Source organism: Macrotis lagotis, chromosome 6 (assembly GCF_037893015.1).
Source record: "Macrotis lagotis isolate mMagLag1 chromosome 6, bilby.v1.9.chrom.fasta, whole genome shotgun sequence".
Classification (NCBI taxonomy): Eukaryota; Metazoa; Chordata; class Mammalia; order Peramelemorphia; family Peramelidae; genus Macrotis; species Macrotis lagotis.
Genome location: NC_133663.1, coordinates 28,289,586 through 28,298,620, shown reverse-complemented (window position 1 = coordinate 28,298,620; position 9,035 = coordinate 28,289,586).

The following is a 9,035-nucleotide window of genomic DNA, read 5'->3' as shown; positions in this document are numbered from 1 at the left end:
TTCCTAAGATAAATCTTATTGCCCAGATAATATATATATACATATATATAGCATATTTTGATCTTTTAGAAGTTGTTTTAAAATAATATAGTAAGAGAGAGAGTTTTATTTTTCATCTTTAATTAAAGGTAGCTTTGTGAACCAATCAAAGGGTAAGTAGACGCTGTTACGCAGCCACAATATTTTAGATATTACACTGATAATAAGAATACAAAGGAAAACTATAGATAATCCTTGTTCTTGAGGAATTTACAATCCATAAGGTGAGATATGTAGGAGGAAAGATTAGATATGAGAATAATTTGAAGAAATAATGCGCTTCAAAGAAGACTTTTAAAATGAGAGCGGGCTTATAAAGATGGAACTTTCATTGGCCTGTCTCCATTACATTAAGGATGAGGGAGACTTAACATGTGTTTTAAGGCAATAAGGAAAGAACCAGTACATGGGGAGAAATTGAAGGTGGAGGCAGGGCGTTAGAGATGATTGAGGGGAAAATCTGCTAAGAAGATGGAATTAGATAAGATCAAGAGTAGTGTAGAGAGATTGATCTTGGCAAATATCAGGGGCTACCACACTATCAGAGCCATGGAAAATAAGAGAGCATGGGCGTTATGTCATGAAGATGTGAATTGACAAGGGGAAGGGGAAGTAAGCTTATAGTGAATGATCTCAATGTATTTGGGAGGGTAAAAAGTGAAGTCCTTAACTAAGAAAGAGGGAAGAAAACTATTGCTGGTTTGATAAGTGAATTTTCAGACTACCTTCTGTGGAGAATGAAACAGTAAAACAATTAGAGATGAGTAAAATGATAGTCTCACTGAAGTGAGAGCCCAGATATTATAACATAAAGCTGCTGTGAATCCAGTCAGTATGTTTGTGTGACTTTCTCCAGCTTCATTCCAAAGTAAAGGAGGCAGATGATGAGAATAATACAAAGTTGATAATTAGTAAAAAAGGAAAAGCAATAAATCAATAAACATTAATTATCTACTATGTACTAAGTATTGGGCATAGAAAAAGAGGCATGAGATGGTCCCTAACCTCAAGGAATTTGCTATCTTATGCCAGAAACAACATGGAAATCAATATATATGAAGTAATATTTAGAATAAATAGAAAATAATTAAAATGGGGACAGCACTGGAATAAGAGAGGTGGTATATACATTATCCCATATAAGGTAGAATTTTAGTTGGAACTTAAAGGGAGACAAAGAGGTCAGTAGGAAGAGTTGAGGAGGGAGAACATTCCAGGAATGGAAGACAACAGAGAATCCAAGCAAGAGCCAATGGAATTGAGAATACAATGTTGATTAAAGTTGAACTGGTTAACTCTAGGGTCTAAAATGTGACAGAAAGAACATAAGCAAAGACTTCAGAAAAATATTAAGAAAGAAAGGAATTCAAAGTCATGATGAGATTGAAAAATACAATTAGGAAGGAGTGAGACATAAGAGAGATGAAATAAGACGAAATGGTTGGATAGAGAAATAGTAGAGATTTCCAGAAAGTGCTGATGCTTGTGGGTAATGGTGAGATCCAGGGTGTCACCATCCTTGGGCATGACCCAAGTGCAGTTAAGGATAAGGTCGCGTTATTGAGGACCCTGAATAACTGAGACATTAAGGTGTTTGAGTGAGCTTGAAATGAAGTGCTAAAACCATTTAATTGATCCATATAAACTGTCAAAAGGGCCAGCTAATGGTAACCTTGGCATCAGCCCTGTGGGCATAGCTTAACCTTTAGGCTTAGTTCTCTATTGAAAAGAAATCCAAGGGGGAAACAACAGCTCCTTTTCGGTCATAATCTGAAGAAGTCTTCCAGTTTTGTTAATACTTAAATACTAATAGTCACTCAAATCTAAACTAAAATATAAAGACAAAGTTGTTTTTTTTTTCTTTTTAAAATACTTTTAAACTATTAAATTCTGCATGGGGGGGAGACCATCTGAACTCAAAATTGTGGTGCTTTGGCTCCACCCGGTGGACATTTTGCAAGCTTCCAGAAAGGACAGGCTTTTTAAAAAAATTTTTTTAATAAAGTGATTTTGTGTATAAACACAAAGAAATAATAAACCCATCCAGATAAAGAAAAATAGACTGAAAATAAGTTTTCCCATTTCCTGAAGGATAGTGCCCTAACTTTGAAAAAAATTAGAATTGAAATCTAAAGATTTACTCTCCACTTGCCCACCTTTTAAGCAAAATACACTTACATATATTAACTATGTGTGATAACCATGGTTATCACCCATCAAACTTATTCATTCAATAAACATGTTTGAAGACTGAAAGTCCCCTTTTTGTGTGTGATCAGTGTACTGTGCTCAGTAAAGTTTGACGGTTGGAAAGGATCTTAGAAGTCATCTAATTAAATTTGCTCATTCACTGATGAATCTGAGTTTCAGAGAAGAGAAGCAATTTGCTCAGTGTTTCATATAACAAGAAGATGCAGTCCCTGCTCTCAGAGCTCTTATAAGCTAAGAAATTCAATTATTAATTGTATTTTTGTTGTTTAGTTGCATTGGTTGTATTTGACCTCTGTGACCTTATTTGGGGTTTTCTTGGCAAAGATACTGGAGTGATATGTCATTTCCTTCTTTAATTCATTTTACAGATAAGGAAACTGAAGCGAATAGAGTTAAATGACTTGTCCAGGGTCACACAGCTAGTAAATGCCTGAGGCTGAGTTTAAATTTTGAATTTTGAAGATAAGTCTTTCTGATTCCAAGCCCAATGTCTTATCCACTGATTCTGCTTAGAACATTATTTGTATATATTGATATATATATATATATGTATATATATATATATATATACCAATAAGTCAATCAGCATTTATTAAGAGCCTACTAAGTTGTATGTAATGTGCTAGGTGCTAGACATCCAAAGGACAGCAAAGAATATAGTACTCAAGACATCACTTGTCTAAAGGGATCAACAACTTCATCATAAGAATATTCTCTCTTTAATGGCAGAAGCTATTTACCTCCTTTTTCTTTTATACTCCCATCTGGCATACCATCAGGGCTTCCTAAGAGTATGATCGCTGACAATGAAGCGAGGCCATCTGAGGCTTAGGGAAGTGGGCAGGTCTGTTTTTACTCTACTCTGTGTCCTCAACCCTCTGACTACCAAGATCCCACATTTACCAAGAGATGGGAGAAGTCTCAGAAAGGATTCAAAATGATGCAACTGCAGCTAACATTGGGAAAGAGTTGGCATTTCCCAAACCCAGTGATATTCTTTGGTGGATTCAGACAGATTGTGACATGAACAAGACCATGAGAGTTTAGGTTTACAGGAGTCTGTACACACACAGACACACACACACACACACACACACACACACACACACACAAGAATTCCTCTATACACATGATCAGAGGAACACAGACATGTGGGGAAATGCCTCTAAGGAAAAAATGTCCCTTCAAGTCACCTCCTATATCACAGAAATCTCATTCTCTCTCTCTCTCTCTCTCTCTCTCTCTCTCTCTCTCTCTCTCTCTCTCTCTCTCTCTCTCTCTTTCTCTCTCTCTCTCTCTCCCCCTCTCCCTCTCCCTCTCCCTCTCTCTCCCTCTTCCTCTCCCTTCCTCTCTCTCTCTCTCTCTCTCTCTCTCTCTCTCTCTCTCTCTCTCTCATATGTTTGTGTGTGTGTGTGTGAGTGTGTGTGTGTCTCACATTCTCCAACTCTGGCTCTGCCTCACACACACATACTCTTTCCTTCTCTCTTTGTCTCAGTCTCTGTCTCTATCTCTATCTCTCTCTGTCTCTGTCTCTCTCCTCCTCCTCCTCTTCCTTTTCTTCCTCTTCCTCTTCTTCTTTTCCCCTTCTCTAATAAAGAGTTCTACAATGGCAACATAGTAGGCCAGATCATTATAAACACTAACCCAGGAGTTCCAACTGTCTCTTATTGTCTACTTACCTACAGAACATTCTCAGAGTGAATGAGTACCTTTTGCCTTCTTGAACCCACAGGCGAATTGTCTTGCCATCTTGTTTATAGTAAATAACATGAAGTTAGTATGTATCTTGGTTATAGAGATCCACTTTTTGCAATAAGGAATTTTTCCCCTCTTCTTGTCGCTTGTAATTTCTCATTGCCAGTAGGGCACCCTTCTCTAACACCCCTTCCTATCTGTCTAATGTGTTGCTGTCTTCATTAGAATGTTAGTTCATTGAAAGCAGGACCTGTTCATGATTTTATCGTTTCCTCATCACCTGGCAGTTGGTAATCTTTTGATAACTCCTTGATGATTGACTAATTGACTGAGTGTCCTTTGGTGAGCTCAGAAACTCGGTGGACAAAGTGAGCACAGAACAAGTGGCTTTGGCAGATGAGAAAGTTCCAGGGTGGGTGAGTGGGGCATTCCAACGAGCAAAGGGACAGGTGTGTTAATGTGCACACCTTGTGATGCCTATTTGGATGGCAACAAGGATTTCTTTGCTTTCTTGAGGTTCCTGGGCTATGTTCCAGAAAATCAGATTATAAAATAACTGAGCTACCAAGTTTCAGATAAGCAAAGCTGTGTTACACCTTATTGCACAACACATCCTTAAGATATTCTCTCACCTAGGTCTCTACAAACATGCCCATGAGGAAACCAGTGAAACTGTGAAGTTGGCCATACATGCCTCTGATCTTTCCCTCTTCTTCTCCCGCTGCCCTCATCTCACCACCAACTTTCAGCACCCTAGTCAATGATTTGCAGCCAAGCATGATGAAAAAGAGTGTTAGATTGGGGAGTCAGGCAATCTGGACTCACACCCTGTCTCAGACACTTGTTATATGTGTGAGGGGAAGAAATGGTTTTACTCAACAAGCCCTGGTTTTCCTCAATGAGCTGAAGAAGATGACATCAACTCTAAATCTATGATCCTTATTAGGCTGCATCTGGGAGCTGTCCTTGGTAGTCTTTACTTTCTCTGGGGCAATGAAGGGAAGAAGTATTAGAGAAAGGTAGCAACAACAATAGCCAACATTTGAATTACACATTAAAGTTTGTAAAACACTTAAAAATGTTATCTCATTTCAAAAAGCAATATTTTTATAGCACTTAAGAAAGGTTATTTCATGTCATCCCTTTCAACAGCCTGGGAGGAAAGTTCTATTATTATCCCCATTTTACAGATGAGGAAGATGGGAAGATAAAGCAAACTTTCTCACATTATAGAGAGAAATTGTCCTTAGAATTATACATCTAGACCTAGAAGGGATCTGGTATTGTCCCTCATTTTAGAATAAATTAAATAAAACTTCAAGAGATGAGTTATTTGTCCAAACTCATACAGGCAGCAAGTAGCTGAACTGGGATTTGAACCCAAGTGTCCTGACTCAAAATCCAGTCCTCTTTCCATTGAACCATACTGCCTAGCCTTGGTTGTCAATGATGGTTATGTATTGATTCAATCCCCCTTGATGGAAAAACAACATAGAGTCTGGAAGAGTATTCAACATTCCAAATCATTTCCTACCTTTTCCTCAAAATAAGAAACTTCCCAGTCCTTTGTCCCAATTTATCAGAACAGTTCCCTGATATTTGAAAGTGGGTTTTATTCTAACAAATTAGTCTTGGATGTTCTGATAAAAAGGAAATCTGGTATCAAAGACATGTTGGCATCCTGGGTCTTTGTGTCGGAACAATAAGATGCATTTACATAGTTCTTTAAAAATTTCAAAACACTATACATATACAATAGCCTGTAAGATACTGATAATCCTATGATATAAGAGTCATAGATTTTCTTGTCCCTGTTTCACAGGGGAGGAACTAAAGGTCAAAGGTTAGGTGGTTTGCCTGGGGCTAGTGACAGAGAGGGGATGTGAACTCAGACCTTCCTAAATGCATGGATAAGTTTTTCCTTTCTCTGAGCCTCATTTTCCCCAACTGGACTAAATAATCTCTAATGTCCATGATATCTCCAGGTTCTATAACCCACTATGTCACCTCCACAAGCAAGAGTGTCTTACCCCCAATTAAAAGTCACATTCCCAGAAAAATGTGATGAGTTGGAATTTCAGGCACCATGGCAGTCCTCTAAAGAAGCTCATTTTGTGGTCAGATAGACATTTTGTTTTCCCCATGACCACCTCTCACAAATGAATGCACATACAAAATCACTGGGTTAGCAATGAAGGGAAGGGAGCAAAAATAAATGGACAGGCAAGCAATGCAGTACTAGAGAGAAATGGTCTTGTTTCAGCCAGACTTGTCAATTCATTCTGTTTCCTAGATCTCTCCCAAGGGGGAAGACCCGGGCACTCGTTAAATGAGCATATTCTGTATCTGAAATAGTCCCAGGGGACTTTTTAGTTTGTGTTTTCTCAGGTTCTTCAGCACTTCTGGGTGTAGTGAGCAGGCAATGAGAGAGAGGGAGGGCCAGCAAGGAGATGGGGAAGGCTGTCCTGAACAACTGAAAAGGCACTTAAGCATTAATATCATTATTACTAGCACCTGGCAGAGGTAGATGGGGCCACTTACACTGACAGAGAGCCTTGCAGGTTACAAAGCCTGTTCACCTCCATTATGAAGCCATAACCACTCAACAGTCTTCCCCTTCTTTGCTTTCTATCAGAATTTTCATGTGCGTGCATTATAAATATTTGTGCTGGCATCATTTTCCTAGACTGTGAGCTCCATGGAAGTAGGGACGATATTTGAACTGAACAGTTTGATCTTCTCCAGTTATTTGACTAGTCTCAAAACATCCATCAAATTACCAAGTAAGTACTAGTTCATGATACAAAGGCACAGAGGTGAAAAAGGGAAGGGGAATAAACATTTACAATGCTAAGGGCTCTTATAAATAGTTTACCTATTGAATCCTCACAAAAATCCCACAGGCTATTATTATTATATGTATTTTACATCAAGGAAACTGAGGCAAGTCAATTAAGTGAGTTCCCAAGAGTCACATAACTCATATGTGTCAAGTCTTCTTAACTCCAGGTCCCATCACTCTCTGTGTGCCACCAGCTGCCTCTAAACAATTTCAGATCTCAATGAACTGACATTATATTAAAGAAAACAAGATATATATGTAAATAAACATATTTAAAAAAGCAGTCACTTAGGGAGGGAGGATGCTAGCACCTGGAGGGGGGTCATCAGCTATCTCCCTAGAATGGTGCGTCTTGATGGAAATAAGCAATTCTAAGTTCCCCTAGCATAGTGCTCTACCTATAGGAGTGCTTAAGTATTTATTGATTGACTTAATTAGTAATTTATCTCATTCAATTTTCACCACAAAAATATGAGTTGGTCTGTAACCAAAATCTCCCTAGTTCCAAGACTGATTCACCATGTTATCACCTTTTTAATGATTTTCCCTTAACAAAATAGGAATCATATTGGAATAAATTGATTGCCTGAGCAAATAAATTAGTCATACCCTTAGGGCTTTGAATAGTTATGCCTTGGAGAGTTTAAGGCAATATAGATTTGGGATCTCTTTATGGAAGAGATACCAGCTGGGAGAGAGGAGCAATTTCTCTCCCCCTCTCCCTATTAGTAGTATTTAATATAGATAGATAAGCACCATATTCAACTGCTCAAGAGAATTTTAGACACAGTTGAGATAGTGGGGCTATGCAATCCAGACAGACATAGATAGAAAGAAAAGTAGTGACTAGGCAAAACTTGAAGAAGTAAGACCCCCTAAAGGTAGAGATGATTACAGACTGTAGACAGTGAGACAGTTGGCCCTTCTAATCAAGTGAACCTGAGAGAGGAACACACTCTGGGAATTCTGCTGAGCAGCTAACCAGACAGAAACCCTGCACCCAAGGGAGATGTATAAGAAATCTCTGTGGTGCAGTTAGCTGGTACAGTGGATAGTGTGCCAGCCTTGGAGTCAGGAGGACCTTGAGTTCAAATTTAGCCTCAGACACTTACTAGCTGTGTGATTTTGAGCAAGGTTACCCAGAACCCTGATTGCTTCGCATCCAAGGCCATCTCCAGTTATCCAGATTCATATCTGGCCACTGGACTCAGATGACCCAGAAGGAGAAGCTGAGACTGGTGACTTCACACAGAACCCCTCAATGAAATGTAATTCATGGCATCCCCTCCAAACATCATGAGGAATCTCTAAAAAAGATAATGGATATCCAGACCCTATAATACCAGTTTTGAGTTTCTTTAGGCACATGTCTTCCCTACAGATGCTACACTATCATGGTACTCTGAGCTTGAGCCAACTATTGATTTTAAACACTGGATATTTATGAAGGAGGGTGGACAAGTTTTATATAGGAAGTACTCTGTAGTTTTTGCTTTCCAAAGAGTTAATTGTTTATACTAACTGATGCTGTTGTCCTTCATTCTTTTTTTTTTATTTTTGCAAGACAATAGGGTTAAGTGACTTGCCCAAGATCATACAACTAAGTAAGTATTAAATGTGGGTTTGAGGTTAGATTTGAACTCAGGTCCACCTGAGTCCAGGGCCAGTGCTCTAAGTACTGCACCACCTAACTGCCCCTGTCCTTCATTCTTGAAGGACATGCCATCAGAGAGACAATGCCTTGATATTCACATTATTTGGATTTGAGTAAAGGGATGCTGTGATAAATCACCAACCTCACTTTCTCCTCCAGAGTCATCTGAGTTCATTATCTAGATATGGATGAAGATGACTGGAGATCACCCTAGATATGAGGCAATCAAGGTTCATTGACTTGCCCAAAGTTACACAGAGGGTAAGGGTCAAGTGTCTGAGATTAGATTTGAACTCAGGTGCTCCTGATTCAAGGACTTGTTTTCTATCCACTCTACTAACTAAATAGTCAAAGCACACCAATGGGAGCTCATGAACTCTAGTTTGAAAAGGATCATCACACATGATGCCCCTTTGAATCTCAAGGTAGTAAACATTCTCAAAGGGAACTCAAAGATTTACAGATTGCTTCTTATACATTATCTCATTTTAGTCTCGAAACAACTTTTTAGGGTAGATGCTATGTGTTTTGTTATTCCTGTTTTACAGATGTAGAAACTGAGACTCAAAGAAGTCACAAACTTTCCTAATATGT